This window comes from Zootoca vivipara, chromosome 8, assembly GCF_965207765.1.
Source record: "Zootoca vivipara chromosome 8, rZooViv2.hap1.1, whole genome shotgun sequence".
In the NCBI taxonomy this organism is placed as follows: domain Eukaryota; kingdom Metazoa; phylum Chordata; class Lepidosauria; order Squamata; family Lacertidae; genus Zootoca; species Zootoca vivipara.
The window spans coordinates 9,263,516-9,280,509 of NC_142591.1; positions in this window are offsets into that span (position 1 = coordinate 9,263,516).

The window sequence follows — 16,994 nt, forward strand, 5'->3', positions numbered from 1 at the left end:
GCAACCCCCGAGTCGGTCACGACTGGACCTAATGGTCAGGGGTCCCTTTACTTTTACCTTTAACCATACATGTTAAACTTGTATGTGCAACACAACACAGCATACACCATGCAACCACTTTGTTGTATTTGCACAGTGTTCAATTATGAAAGCATGCAAATGTGACCAGCGGCGTAGCATCGGGGGTACCAGGGGGCAATGGCCCCAGGTGCAGTTTTTTGAGGGGGTGAGAAGCAGGCGCCCCCACGCAGGCGCCCCCAGCACAGTCTGGCCCGGTCCTCCTCTCCCCGCATCGGAGGAACAAACACTCAAGGAGAGAAGCACTGGGCCGGGCCACACTGCAGGTGCCAATGTGCGGGCGCCTAGTTTGTACCCGCCAAGTGCTGCGTCAACTGGCTGGGCTCCCACTTGTTTTGGCAGGCACATTATGCAGTGCAGTCCTGCTTGGCTACGGTGTGGAGCAGGGTTGCTCCAACAGGGTTGGTGGGGAGGGCTGGGGTGTCACAGCAGGCTCCCTCACCCTCCATGCCCTACCTGCCGGCATGAGAGCACCCCCGGTGGGCCCGACAGCCCCTCCAACACACACCCTCAGGCGATGTGAATTCACACAACAGCGCTGAATGTGATTGTGCATCGTAAGATGAGACTGCATTGCCATCTTAGCTAAGATCTACAAGACAGAATCAGATAAGTTCTGGAAGTGTAAAGAGGTGGAGGGAACATTCTCTCATATGTGGTGGACAGGTAAAAAGGTAAAAGAGTATTGGGAAATGATCTATAATGAACTGAAAAAAATGTTTAAAAGTACTTCCCCCCCCAAAAAAACAACAACCCCAGAGCCCTTTCTGTTGGGGATAATTCAGACTGACATCCCCAGGTGTCAGAAAAGGTGATTTATGTATGGAACAACTACAGCCCGTGTTTCGTTAACCCCAAAATGGAAAATGAGTGAGGTCCCAACCAAAGAAGAATGGCAACAAGTTGACAGAATATGCAGAAGTTGCAGACTTAACATATAGAATAAGAGAGGAAGAAGAACATATGTTTAAAGAAGACTGGAAAACATTTATTGAATATATGGAAAATAATTGTGTGCAGCTGAAAATGCTGGCAGCATTTAGATAAATTCAGCAGTGTAAATAATTTTTGATGGATGTAATAATGGAAAACCAATTGGTATAGGTTTTTTTTGTAAAATATGCAGGGATTTAAGATATTTAAAATGAACCATGGAAAGAGAAGAAGTGATTGATATCTTAAGGATGTAAAAAAATGTAAAATAGAAAAATTAATAAAAATTATATATATATTTAAAAAGAGACTGTACTGTGATACAATCAAAGTGCAGGAGCAAATGTCTGTATAGAGTCAGAATTTGATGTGCGCAGTGATACCCTACTATATTGTGGTGAGGAGGAACTAACTCTTTATCTTAGCACTCCTTACAATAACCCTGTAAGACAGGTATTATTATTATTACTAGTAATAATACTTGTAGTAGTAGTAGTAGTAGTAATAGTAGCAGTATTGGCATCTCACCATCATCATCTTCAAATTGCAAACTGTATGGCATGGACTAAGGTTGGAGAAATGGTGGCTGGCCAAACTCCACTGTAATGTGTTCAACACATAGGCAAAATTTTAATGAGAGACTCCCTGGTCCACACTTCCATCTCTTAAGCCAAATAAAACATGCACCATGCATACAAAGGGGCTATGCTTAAAGGAATTGTCTCTCTTCCCTCTGCAAGTTGTCCATTTGTAAGCGGATAGAGTTGTTTTTGCTTTGCAGAAAGCCAGGTTGATCTAGACAGAAGGATGTGATTTCATTTAAATGTCTTCATATCAAGAATGACATGCACAATCAATCTTCCCCGTGACAACTCGGAGGGCAGAAATTATTGATGCTTAGTAGCCACAGGATCATAAACAAGGAAATTGAAGGTGATACTTAATTGACAATGCCTTGTCTGTTACAATACGAAACCTTTCCCCATTCTCCCAAGGAAAGAGGGGGGTGGAAGCTGAACTTCATGCACACTGGCATGGAGAAATATTGAATAACTAATCAATCTAAACATCAGATGGGATTTTCATGCAGCTCATCATTTTTGCAGAGTCCCAAATGCATCTCTTCTCCTCCGCTCACAGAAGGGGCTTTTCTCTCGCTGTGAAATGTATTTTCTACAGCTGAAGGCCAACGCAGAGAGCAGCTTTTAAGTGCCCCTTTAAACCTGATGGCTATTCTTGCACTTGTATATTTTAAAGGCTAACATTTAACTCAACCATAGTGCACCTTTTTTGGAATATTTTAAGGGGGAACAGTGCGAGGCTCACTTAATGGAACTAATGGACATCACACGGCTCCTGTGGATTTCAATGTAACTAATGCCTAAGGGGGCTGTTTTGTGAAAATCTTACAAAATCTTATTCACTCCTTCAAATTGGCAGTTTTGCAGAGACAGTTGTGATAGTTGTGAGTTTCATGGTCTTGTGATCCCTGGCTGACTAGGGTCACCCATGTGACCTCTATAGGAAGCATTCCTCTCCATCCAAATGGACTTAATTTACATGCAGGGAATCAGCTAATACATATGTATATCTGGCGTCACAGCATCACATCACATTCAGCATGTGATCCCTGATTGGCTAGGATTACTTGAAGAGAAATGAAGCAAGTCCTGACTTCACCCACCCTCCAAAGTCCAAGCTGGTTTAGGAAGGGAGAGAGGATGTTGCCAGTGTCTCCTTCCACACCTGGCAAGCCTAGAATTGCCTTTGGAAGGACAGGATTCCAGTCATTGCCTACTCTGCAAAGACTCCTGTACCTATTGTTGGCTGGAGGGAAAGAGCTGAGAGTTCCTTCCCTTTGTGCCCCATTATGCCCCTGCGCTGTCCCACCACTGTGTGGACTGTAGAGTCTTTCCCTCTTCATGGCTACTAGAAGCAAATTGACATTGTGCTCCTTGTTTAAATTTGATTGATTTGCATCGATGTGGCATTTGCCCATTCTTTGGGGGTACGTTTGTATTGGGGGAGAGAAAGGGTTAATAGGTTGACCAATAAGAAAGCCCTGAGGCGGAGCCTACCTGATTTTGAGGCTCAGACCAGAGGTTTTGACAGTTCGGTCGGTTCTTTTGTGGGGGGGAGATAGAGGAGTCAGAGTGAGTTAGAGACAAGGACAAGGCTGAGAGGGAATAGAGTGACAGCGTTTCAAATATATTTAAATATTTGTTTGTGTTTGAAATAAACTTTAATCTTCATTGTTAACTCTACCTGACTAAGACTCAATACTTCAACGGGGAACCCTGGTTTTTTTCCACAAAATTGGTGGCAGCGGAAGAATAAAGTAGTGGTGTACAGGTCAATAATCCATGAAACGACTCTGTACGAACAGCACAATAATTTCATCAGGCCACATAATTGGTGTAAGTTTTGTGCAGAATGTGGTTTGTTCCTCCTTGGTCTTCATTGCAACTGTGCAAAGGGAATGCACAGAGATTCTGAAGTCAAACTATCCATATGACTAGCTTGCTTGGTGTGGGCAGGAATTTAACCAGCCATTCTATAATAAATCCTCAGTGAAATGTTCCACTCAGTTTTCCAGTGCTTAGATAATAAAATATTGACTGCTATATCAGACTGTTGTCCTCTGTGGCCACTGCATTCAACTTTCCATCTGCAAAGTGTCTCCTCTCTGATAACCCAACCATTCATTTTTTGTATAATTAATATGTTTATCAATCTGAGTTTCACATTACAGGCCGATGATAGAGTACACACTGGAATATGAAACTTTATGAGTTTGAGAATAACCTTCATTACAAGGATTTCCATAGGCTCATAAACCATCAGGATGCTGTATCATGCCGATCTTATCTGTTGTATAATAAATCAAAAGGCTTCCCGTCAATTGGGATCTCCTGTGTGGGCGCTTTTAGCAATGTTTCATTTCTTATATATCATTGGATTCATTAGAGAATTAAGAGACAGTGATTGATTTCTAACTGGAATCCATCAACCAGGGTTAAAAATTTTTTTATAATATTCTCATCAATTAAAATGTATCATTATCTGTTGTCTTTCATTGTGGAGTAGGGTGGGAGACAAAAAAAAAAAGGAATGCAAACATTAGGTGAAAGTGCTAAGCTAAGAAGTTTGGGTTTCCATAAAGGCCACCCAATTAAACTGATGAAAACTGAAAAGGGAACCCCAAAGTGTGGACTAGAACGGAAAAGGAGAGACTCAAAAATTTACGACACAAATAATAATAATTATTATTTTGTGAAATTTCATCTCTGGAGATGTTCTCTGAGCACTTATGTATTGTCAGCTGCCTTTTTGTTTGAAAGATCCTGGTTTGTTTAGAGTAGCAAGAATCTCCGTAGCACACTGTGTGTGGCCAATTCCTGCAGTTCCAGAAGCGACCTTACTTCGCGCCATACTCCCATGCGTAAGTAACGTCGAATTTTCTCCAAGGAACTCTTCGAAATCCCATTTGGTGCCATGTTTAACCACAAACAGATGCAGTCTTGTGTTGTTGACTGATAAACTGAAACTGTAATGCATTTCAATCCTAATCATCGCAGTCATGCAGTCATACTCAGTGTAAGGGGAGACAGGATTTCTGTTGGTTTGATTGAACACTGCTACAAAGGGGGATTTCCTCCAATGACAAGGGGAATAAACTTTTATTCCTGTTACTAGTTTTGAAGGTAGCATACTAGCTGGTGGACAGAGGACTAAGATCTTGATTAGACTGGGGATAACCACTGAACCAAATTCACTAAACACCAAGGCCGCAGAAGTACCCAACAATTCCCTTCATTAGAGCTGGGGAACCCCAACTGCCCTCAGCCACAACTGGGAGGTATAGTCCAGCAGGTTCCCCACCTCTTCTGCACATGCAGGCCACCAAAGTTGAAAGAACATTTGACATGGTGAAGTTGGGAATTAAAAATCCCTGCACTGCTGAGTAAGTTTTGATGCAGGCTCCTAAGTATTTATTCTTTTACTACTGTCTAGGAATTTGATTCCCCCTCCATTTTTCTATCCCCGCGCACAAACTTTTCAAAAAAAGAAGAAAAAATCCTGCCATTTGTGTACAAACCACATTTGCACATCTAAGAAAGTCAGCTGTTCACCTGAATTTCAAGTAAGACGACAGACTGTCCACATTTATTGGGTCTGTTGCATATACATTGGTTTGGATGTGATAAATTGCACCAACCCCTTTAGAGAGTGCGCTGAGCCGCTGATGGTTCAAAAGCTATAAGCTACTCAACCTGAATCTTGCAAATCAAGCAGGATTATGCCCGGTATTACTAATGCAGAGAACAAAGTGATTCAAGACTCAAAGATACTTTTAAATGAGTTTAGTAAGCACTGCAGACATCTCTGCACATCAAAGGGTTAAGAGGATAATGGACAAATAGTATAATGGTGTTTTAAAGAGCTCTAGAAATTCACCTGGCAGCAATACGGGGCTACAAAGAAACCATTTCCAGTGTAAGATGAACCATATTATGTATATGGAATGAAATGCATTTGGGATGAAACAGTCTTGCAGAAGACTACTTTATACAGAGATCAAGGGTGAGGAATCTCAGGCCCTCTAGGCTTCTCTTTCTGGCCTCCAGAACTCTCCCCAGTCCACATCCCTCTACTCAGACCACACTCCTCACTGGTCCTGTTTCATACCCCGTGTTTTTGCCCTTGGCTCTGGGATCATCTGGATTCCCTGACCTTCAGACTGTCTGACTTTGTATGTGGATTCTGCTCTCAGGCAAGAGGTCCTCAGAGCTTGGCCCTCCTGGATCCTCTTAGGCAATGGGACCCCGATGGGGCTATGACAATATAAATAGTGCTTGCACATGGAGACTTTCAAAGTGGATTGTGCCCAATATTAGTGCCTAAAAAAACAACAACAGATGACTAGCCTGTAAAAATGAAGAACTCCTGGATGGTTAAGTCCAGTTAAAGGTGACTATGGGGTTGTGGCGCTCATCTCGCTTTCAGGCCAAGGGAGCTGGCGTTTGTCCACAGACAGCTTTCCGGGTCATGTAGCCAGCATGACCAAACTGCTTCTGGCACAATGGAACACCGTGACAGAAACCAGAGCACACGGAATCACTGTTTACCTTCCCGTCACAGCGGTACCTATTTATCTAGTTGCACTGGCATGCTTTCAAACTGCTAGGTTGGCAGGAGCTAGGATGGAGCAGCAGGAGTTCACCCCGTCGAGGGGATTCAAACCGCTGACCTTCTGATCGGCAAGCCCAAGAGGCTCAGTGGTTTAGACCACAGCGCCACTCACGTCTATAGTGGGAGTAGCTAGGTCAGGCATCCCCAAACTGCGGCCCTCCAGATGTTTTGGCCGACAACTCCCATGATCCCCAGCTAACAGGACCAGTGGTCAGGGATGATGGGAATTGTAGTCCAAAACATCTGGAGGGCTGAAGTTTGGGGATGCCTGGGCTAGGTTGTTGGACAGCAACTCCCTGCTAGCCAGGACTATTGGGCATGCTGGCTGGGGCTGATGAGGGCTGGAGTTCAGCAACATTTGGAAAGCACCACATTGGCTACCCTTGGCCTAGAGTGACTGTTAAAATAGCCCAGGCATCCCCAAACTGCGGCCCTCCAGATGTTTTGGCCTACAACTCCCATGATCCCTAGCTAACAGGACCAGTGGTTGGGGAAGATGGGAACTGTAGTCTAAAACATCTGGAGGGCCGAAGTTTGGGGATGCCTGAAATAGCCCATACCTCAACACTTGTTTCTGTTTAGGTAAATGGCAGCACCATCATCAAGCAAACCTATAGAAATAAAATTTTAGGATCCTGTAAACAAAGCAAGATTTACTTGTGTCTATGATAACATAAATAATGCCGTGCACACTACTTTTATGACATGGGTCCTCCAGTGCCATTGATTCTGCAACCCAGGGGAAGCCAGTGCACAATTGTCAATAGACTTCCTTTAAATGAAAACATCGCTTTCCCTTCCGCCCATTGCAGAGAAGACTGAAACTACCTCTGATAATTAATCCACCGAGAGAAATCAATATTGCAACTGGTTGGAGATGAAACAACCCATAGCAAAATAAACTTTTGCTGCGCTATTGCATCAGCTTTTTCAAATCATAGTCTGTCTGCAGCAGATGTGGGCTTTTTAAAAAAAATTGTTGTTTTTTTAAAAAGCCCTATAAGTCACTTACTCTGAACAGTTGGATTCTGTGAAACGGAAAACAGAGTCACCGTTGACTAGCTTTCAATGTTCAGCTCTGTATTTTTCCAGATAGAACGAAATAAGGTGGTATCAAAATAACTTGCAAAAGGGCTGATAGTGGGTGTTTTGTTAAATGGGAAAAGTCATCTTACACAGAGCATTTATGACAATTTCCTGGTTTTGCCCTGATGTACCATTTTTGGCATTCAACTCAGATTCCTACTCAACGGGCAATTCATGTCAAGCTTCGGAAACATTGATTTTAACTCTGTGGTGAAGATGGGTTAGGGATACCACATGCCACAGTATTTTTTTTAAAAAAAATGATAAACTTCTAATTCCACAAAGCAGCACAGTTTGCTGCTGCAAAAAGCAACTCTCTGGCTGGTGAGCACAAAGGAGAAGTTAGAGAGGCAGCTGAGGAAAACTGGACCACAGCATCCACATTGGGTGTCTCAAAAGCAGGGGTGGCCCATCCCATTCTGCCACCGGAGGCAAAATGCAAAGGTGCTGTCTCCCTTCCTCACCCACCCCATTCTTGCTTAACAGTGTTTTGCAGCTTCTGGTGCCCCTCAGTATTCCGCCCATAGCTGCCAAGTTTTCCCTTTTCTCGCGAGGAAGCCTATTCAGCATAAGGGAAAATCCCTTTAAAAAAGGGATAACTTGGCAGCTATGATTCCGCCGCCTGAGGCAACTGCTTCAGTCCTCCTCATGAGCGGGTAAACCCTGCCCAGAAGCAGAAATCACAAAGGTTCCATTCTTTGGCTAGGCTGCAATCCAGTTAGATGTAAAAAAAAACCAAAATGAACACTTTTAAGCACAATATTCTGAAGAAGTGTGCATGCACACGAAAGCTCATACCAAAATAAAAACTTAGTTGGTCTTTAAGGTGCTACTGAAGGAATTTTTTTAATATTCTGGAATTTTAAAGTATACTTTGTCATTTTCCTGTGGCTACATGTGAAACTGTAACTGTTTTTTAAATGTTTTAGCTGTTTGTTTTTCAAAGTTTTGGTGTGGGCTTCTTTAGGAGGAAGTCAGAATGACTCTGGAGATATGGTGGAAATGTGAGGGCCCCTTGATGCTAGCTTCTTAGTAACTCCCCCCCCCAACATAATACTTTATTAAACAAATGTTAATTCATACAATTATTGCATCAAATTGACTAAATAAAAATAAAATAATTATCATACTGTTGACTTCCCGTCATCATCCGCTGTGTGTCTACTTTAGATTTCCAATGTACAGACCTTACTCATCATATTCTTATTTTTTCTTTTGTACATATTATTTCTAATCATACCCATTTATCTAGATCTTATTACAAACCAATCATCAGTCCATAACTGCCATGAAGAGTCCGTCGTTGCTATCACTTTCTTGTAAATAGTTCTTTTAAAAAATCCATTTTTCAATAAATCGTTGTTTTGAGGTTCCCCTTCGATTGAGGTTCCCCAAAAATTGTAGCAGCTTTACCTGCCACTCTCCTATTGAGGGGGTTTTATCCCCTTTCCAATTGGCGGCTATCAACAATTGAGCTTCTTAGTAACTTTGGACTGTAAAATGCATAAAGGTTTTGGAAATGGGGGCTTAATGGGGACTACGGTTTCTTTGCACACTGTCTTACTGCTGTCACTTCAAGAAGTTCAAAATATTTCCTCTTGGGCAGCTTCCATTTGACATTTGCACCTTCCTTTCCCCAGTTCTAACTCAGCAGCTGACGGAGTCAATTGTCACCTATGAAACATACCGTAGGTGTAATAAAAAGTTTCTTAAAAGTACCATTGAACATATTTCTTTCTCTTCATTTGTATGGGCTTCACATGGCTTAGTTCTATTTCACAAGATTTCTATACCTCCTAATCAACATAACCTCTAAACAGTTTCCATAAGACCATAGAGAACAAAATAAAATAAAAATATCAAGATGACGTTATCACGTCTGCTCAGAAAGAAGTTCTGGTGGTGTGCTCCCCTCTTTTCCCTTACCACAATACCACTATCCTTCCTGTAGCATGCCTGGAACTGGAGTAAACTACAGTTTACTGTGAATCCTTATTTGAGAATCACTCACTTGCCTTCCAAAGCAAGTTATGACGATTGTATGCGGCTCCCATATATCTACACATCCATGCATGTGTGTATTTGGCTTGTGCCTGAAGACTAGAGCACCTAAGTCTCTTTACTTAAACTCAAAATGATTTAGCAAAGGCTCCCTTTGGTTAGAAAACCAAGCGGTAAGATGGATCTCGAGTGCATCTTATCTGATAATTGGCAGAAAGAAATCACACCTGCTTATTACTATGTGGACTTCCCCCCCCCCCTCCAGATTGCAGAATTCTAGTGGGACTTCTGAATAGTATGTGTTTGTGTGTGGCTAAGAAGGCACATGACTGAAAGAGAACAGCTGTGGATGCCTAACATACTTTGCATTGATCTTCCTCATTCTTCTATCATAATTGCTGAAGCGTTGGAGTTTTAGACTTTGGCAAAAACACCCACAGACATGTCCATCAGAACAGAAAAGGCAATTTCTAGTTACATTCTCCAGAATATAATTTTTGATTAGATTCAAAGCATATTAAATGATTTCTCAAATTTAGTGTTCCTTGTGGGAATGGGAACACCGAAGTTAACTTTATTGGGGAAATGGATGTTTAACCCATCCGTTTAACCTCTCAGAGTTAAAACTTGAGCTTGCATGTCTCATCTGTAGTATTTATGCTCCTGGGTATAGCCAGAATGCCTGCACATAACTTATTCTAATTCCTCGTTCTTGAAACTTGCACCTGTGGATCTTGAAAGCAATTGAAACAACAACAAGACTGTTTTCACCATTCCCCACTGTGAGTTGACTAACTTTGTGGTCTTTTTCTGTAAGCATAACTGGAGGGTGGGAGATTTTCCTCAAGGGGTCCTATGATAAGGCATTTGCAACTAAGCACGCTGCATCTTGGATCTCCAGAACGACTTTTGTCTGCAGGTCAAACTACACATTATATTCAGCCCTGTAAGCCAGAAGTCTGCTTGCCCTTATCAGTAGGGAACGGGGACAGAAAAAAAGGCTGTGCGCTGCAAAGATCTTTGGGGCTAAAACGAGTCTCGGTTTCCCCTGTACCAAGGATAATTACTCCTCCCTCAAAGGATCCCTGGCAAAGAGAGAAAGCTACATGGCATCAGGGGTGAGGGCCACACTCAAACAGCAGCTATGAACACGCTATATCTTTAAACCACATTCAATGCACATGAACCCCCTGAAATAATTCTGGACATTGGAGTTTAGCCCTCACAGGGTTTCAGTTCCCAGCAACCCTTGACAAACTAAAGTGCCCAGAATTCTTTGAGGGGGCAGGTGCCTGTTGAATGTGCTTTGAAGGTAAAGGTAAAGGGGCCCCTGAAAGGTAAAGGTCCAGTCGTGTCCAACTCTGGGGTTGCGGCGCTCATCTCGCTCTATAGGCCGAGGGAGCCGGCGTTTGTCCGCAGACAGCTTCCGAGTCATGTGGCCGGCATGACAAAGCTGCTTCTGGCGAACCAGAGCAGCACACGGAAACGGTGTTTACCTTCCCGCCAGAGCGGTCCCTATTTATCTACTTGCACTTTGATGTGCTTTCGAACTGCTAGGTGGGCAGGAGCTGGGACCGAGCAACAGGAGCTCACCCCGTTGAAGGGATTCGAACCGCCGACCTTCTGATCAGCAAGCCCTAGACTCTGTGGTTTAACCCACAGCACCACAATGGGAGCAGGGAGGTTCTTTGCAGGAGTAAATGGCAAGCAGTTGCATCTAGAGAATAATGTAAGGTTCTGTGTATGAGGAGGTTATACTGCTGGGGATAATCTTGCCCCATGCCTATTATTATTATAATTAATTAAATTTGTATACCACCCTCCATCCAAAGATCCCAGGCAGGTTCACAACAGAAACATCAGTGATTGGGCACCCTAATCCCCAATAAATTTATTTGGGTAAGGGAGTCAAGCATTTTAAAGTTGTGAGTGAATTCAACCCAAAGTCAAGGAGTGTTGAGGGGGGTTTCTGGGGGTTTTAGGAAAAAAACTGAGAGGTTTTGAGCCCAGCTTATAAAACAGTTTCAGCAGGAGTAAAAAAAAAATGGCCAAGAAAGTTTCATACATCCCTATAAAAGCAGTGCAAACTGTGTTTAACCAGAGCCTCCATATACACAAATTCTGTATGTATGGCACTATTAAGTGCTGATATTTAACACCCACGCTGCTCAGAAAACACTGTCTGTTTTCAACCAAAGTGTTGTGTTTTAAACCCTCTCTTTTGTCTCTCTTTTCTCTCCCCCGCCCTCAGCCCCTGGAGACAAATTCCAGTTTGAAGTTAGGTCTCCTATAAGCCCAAAGCTACAACATTTTATTTTTTTAAAAAAAGGAATTTTATGTCATCTTGAGATCACTAGAGTATACGGATAATTCATTGCTTCTGCAGCACCTCTTTTTCCTCAGCAAAACTCCTGGAAAATATATTATGAAGCTCTTGAGGGGGGGGGGGGGAATACTCCTGGAAAAGATATTACCAAATGGTGAAACAAAAAGGTTCAGTTTGCAGTTTGTTATAACAGAGTTTCAGAAAATAGGTCTGCCATTTTTCAGCATTCACACAGGCGGGAAGTCTCCCCTGAGTGGAGTCCAGATTGAAAACGCTTCGGAATTTTCCTCTAGGGAGTGCTGTTTTCTCCTATCTTAGCAGAAGTTAGTTTTCTGTTATTGATTCTTTCGCAGCAAACTGCCCTCGCTCACCTCTTTCCTGTGCTCGTTATCATCACTCTGTCCAATCACAGCCATTATCTTTTAAAAAAAGAATGTGCTGCAAAATATGAAGCCTGCACAATGCTTTCTCTTCAGCCTGACAAGTGTAGCATTAATGGACCCACTCTTAATTTCCAAAGGCTCCCCAATAAGGAAAATAAATGGTTGTTTGTAGAGTTCACTGAGGAAAACTCTCTGACCAAAGAAGACAGAATTGTTATTCAAGGTAAGATCCTCATACAGCTGTACTATATGTGTTGAGCTCGTATTTGTTAGAATTTCTGACTGCTAAACCACAGGAGGAACTCAAGGTCAACATTGTCAGAAAAACGGGAAATCGAGTCCAACTTTAAATTAAACTAAATACATCGTAGGAGGTAAGCATAAGAACCTAAGAATTGTCTGCGCTGGATCACCAATTCAAGGTTCCGTGTAGTTCAGCCCTCAAGTGGCAGCGATGGCAAGCCAGGAGCCCCAATAAGTAGGAGTTAGTCCTTCTGCTTTGCCTAAAGCTTTTGGTAACCAGAGACTGAATTTATCTGTCATTGCTAATGCCCCCCACGGATTTGTCTACTCCCTTTTTCAAAGCCATTGGAATTTGGATCCGCACGCAGCAGAATAAGGTGGGAATGAGGTTCGGAGGCGACCGAATGGGCCACATACTTCAGAGTGCAGCTGGGAGGGGTTCATATTTTGGAATATGTAAAACAAACAACCCCCCACCCACCCAAACTCCCAGCAAATAAAAATCTAGCACTACATGTGATGTGGTGAGCTAGAACTCTTTCTGATTATCTTGTTTCTTACTAGCAAAGAACGAGGATGCCGCGAGGCAGCAGATAAAAGGGCAGGCATGGCTTGGAAACCTGGCAGTCTGGCAGGGGAGCAGGGGGCAGGGCAAATGGGTGATATAGATGGGGCAAGAGCAAGGCCAGCATTGTAATGGGCAAACACTGTTGGTCGGAAGGGTTTTTCAGATATTAGGAGGGATAGCTGTGGTGGCAAAGAGTGAAATTGCCAGGATTAACTTGGTGTTACAAGTTGGGTGTCCCAATTTGGCGGTGTTTGGACTTGACTTATAATGAGTTCAGGGTGATGAATTTTGAAGTTTGTCATTTACAACTAGCCAAATTGACGGGAAGAGTTAGAGGAGTCACAAATCAGAAAATATATGGAGAATGGAGAATATTTAAGGATTACGATTATATTGTACTAAATCTACCATATTAGCAGAACTTGAATGATACCTGCAAGTGATAAAAGGTAACAAATATTTCTTTTTTGACTAGATGGAAATGATACAAAAAATAACGACAGTACAAACAGTATAATGATAAAGATTGGACGTTTTATATCCATAATCTTTAAGTGTTGCTCAAGAAGATATTGTTGTTGTCTTTTTTCCCCCTTCTGTTTTGTACATAATTTATTCTCTCTTTTTTTACTTTCCTTTTTTTTCCTTTTCTTCTTCGGTTGTCTTACTTTACCTTTTTCTTTTTTTCTCGAAACAAAAAATTAAAAAAATTCCTTCCAGTAGCACCTTAGAGACCAACTAAGTTTGTCATGGGTATGAGCTTTTGTGTGCATGCACACTTCTTCAGGTACTTTTTTCCTGATTATTGCTGAAATGATTTTGTATACTTTTCACATGTATGTATTTTAAACCAATGAAGAATATTTTTTAAAAAAGAATTTTTAAGTTTAGCATTGCAAGCTTCCAGAGCTGAACTCTGGCACCGTCTCCTGGTCACTGTTGGCCTGTTGTCTAAACCAGGTGGGCTACATCACCCAGAAGCATTTATGGCCAGATGAGGAGGAACAAATTGTCTTGTGAGTGGAGCAATGCTGCCAACACAGAATCCGACGCCACAGCCTCAAGTGACCAATTGCAAAGGCTGCCATTGCACACCTAAGGAAGCTTCCATGTGAGGTCCAGATTATCCTACTAATAAGACATTTCTCTCACCCCGATTTTGAAATCAAGTAGCTTTTTTCATTGTGAAGAAATAGGAACTACCAATGTTCTTACATGCTGCTGTAAGTTAGATACTTCTAAGTCAAGTTCCTCCCCAAGGCTTCTCCTGATGCAACCTAGCTATCTGGGTGAGGCCTAACTCTGTGCCTGGACAATTGCCAGATGTGAAATTTTCTGAGGTTCAGTCATCTCATCATGCTGGCCAGCTGATCTTAGTTGAGCAGGATAGGTTTTATTTTGTGTGTGGGTGTGTACACACACACACACACACACACACACACACACACACCATATGGTGAATGTAAAAGCTGTTATCGTTCTCTTACAAGTGGTCGTCATGTTTGAGTGGTCCGATTTGTGAAGCTTTGGGCCTGCCTGGTCCACTTAAAAGATCATTAATCACTGCCCCAGTTTATAAATCAAGGAGGCCAACTTGCTGAGAGCGATTAAGAGCTCGAAGCTCCGCTGAAGTACTTAGCCAATTCCCAGACCAAGGCTTAGCATCTCCTTCTCTCCGCCTCCAAGAGGTGGCCAATTCATCATCCATCTCCCATTGAGGCAGAATGAATCTGACAGAAGAGTGCATGAAAGTCAAACAATATGAGTTTGCTAACGGTGAAAAGGTAGAAAGAGCCCTATTCTGTTTGCTTTCTTTTTTAAAAGTTGCTTTGAAGTAAATGAGCACTTATTTCCATTATGGTTTTCTCATGCCTATTATTACAGGCCATTTACTTGGTGGTCTTTTTATTTTAGATGCCATTCATGTTATTTTAGATCAGGAGAATAATGTTATATTTTAGGAAACACAACAGATTTTGTTAAGATTTTGCTCTGGCAGACAGAAGTTACAAGCTTGGAAGTTGCAGAGCTGTGGTTTCAGAACGTGGATTATTCTGCTTCAGTGCCAGACTACAGTAGAGCAGAGTCAATTTTGGTTCCATTGCTTTCTCCTCCAGATGGCAGGATGGAAGGAGGCTTGCAGTTGCTAAGTAAATGTCTATATGTCTATTTCCAAAGTCAAAGTCAGGTTAGGATAATCTTCTAGGCCACAGAGAGGCACACGAGGCATCAAACATGCAGATCTGCCAGGGGGGGATGTGATTCTGCCAATGATAACTCTACTCCCAATTGAACGCAATAATAGGTAAAAAGGTAAAGGACCCGTGCACGGTTAAGTCCAGTCAAAGGCGACTATGGGGTTGAGGCGCTCATCTCACTTTCAGCCCGAGGGAGCCGGCGTTCGTCCACAGACAGCTTTCCAGGTCATGTGGCCAGCATGACTCAACCGCTTCTGGTACAATGGGACATTGTGACGGAAACCAGAGTGCACGGAAATGCCATTTACCTTCCCACCTCAGTGGTACCTATTTATCTACTTGCACTGACGTGCTTTCGAACTGCTAGGTAGGCAGGAGCTGAGACAGAGCAATGGGAGCTCACTCCATCGTGGGGATTCGAACCGCCGACCTACTGATCATCAAGCTCAAGAGGCTCAGTGGTTTAGACCACAGCGTCACCCATGTCCCCAATTAATAATAATAATAATAATAATAATAATAATAATAATAATTTTTATTATTTATACCCCGCCCATCTGACTGGGTTTCCCAGTCAGAGGACTAAAAAAAGAATAAAACTTCAAACATTAAAAACTTCTCTGAACAGGGCTGCCTTCAGATGTTTTCTAAAAGTCAGATAGTTGTTTATTTCCTTGACATCTAATGGGAGGGCATTCCACAGGGTGGGCCCCACTACCGAGAAGGCCATCTTTCTGGTTCCCTGTAACCTCACTTCTCGCAGTGAGGGAAACACCAGTGTCCGGGCTGAATGCTGGGGGGTGAAGATGCTCCTTCAGGTATACTGAGCCAAGGCTGTTTAGGGCTTAAAGGTCATCACCAACACTTTGAATTGTGCTCGGAAGCATACTGGGAGCCAATGTAGGTCTTTCAGGACCAGTGTAATATGGTCTAGATGCAGCATCACAGATGCAGCATCACAACAATGAAGGGACCCAGGTATGGGATAAGAAAGGCATGGGATAAGAAAGTGAATGGGAATGGACACAGAGAAGTAAAAACAAACACGCACCTGCAAATTGAAGCTGTTTCCCACGTGCTATTCTGTAATGCACAAGACATGAAAAGCAATAAATAAAATAACGGATCTGATTTATGGCAACACAAAATTGTGAATAAAGACGGTGGGGTTTGCTAGTTTGTTTACTCTTTATTCCAAAGCTCATTCTTTTTGCTGCTGCTGTTTTTGTTATTTCAAAAAGGAACCTTTCTTTTCTAACTGGGGGAAAGGGAGAGGCATAAATGTAACACGGTGCAGAAAATAGTCTGAGTGACTGACAAATGTAAATAGAATGGACAGTTTCTATTACCCCCTCACATTTTCTGGAGAATAATTTGAGAAGGCTGGGCAAATTGTGTTTTACGAAGAGTAATGATGTGTAATAATTTCCTGTCAGTGCAGAAGTTACAAGTGGAGTGAGTGGGATCATTCCGGGAGAAGAAATGGCAAGAGCAGGAGAAAGGCAAGAGATCATTTAGAAATGAATAGATGTAAACAGAATTGGGGAAGCAAAAACTTGGAGCTCTCCCAAACACCAAAATCTGGTGTGCATTCGTTTTTTTCTTTGTTGGTGTTGTTGGGTTTTTAAAAAGAGGTGCCAGTACTCATATCTTGACAAGCATGTGGTGTTGGTACTCTATACATGTGAGTAGTGTCACAAAGTATGTTCTCTAGTAGATTTCCTTGAAGATCCCAGCTATCTTGAATCAGTCAGCGCAGTAGGCAAGAGCAGATAACCACAAAAAAAAGAAAATCTCATTCAGTTCCGAAGCATTTCACAAAGGAGGGTCAAATCTTGAAATTCTCAAGCTTCTCATCTTCTACAAATATTTGCCTGGTAGGACGGCAGGTTGCGATAGCCACCCACGGACTATTGCAAACTATAACAGTTAAAGACCATTATTGTCAGCAATGATGCTGTTTCCTTGAATGCTGGACAGATGTC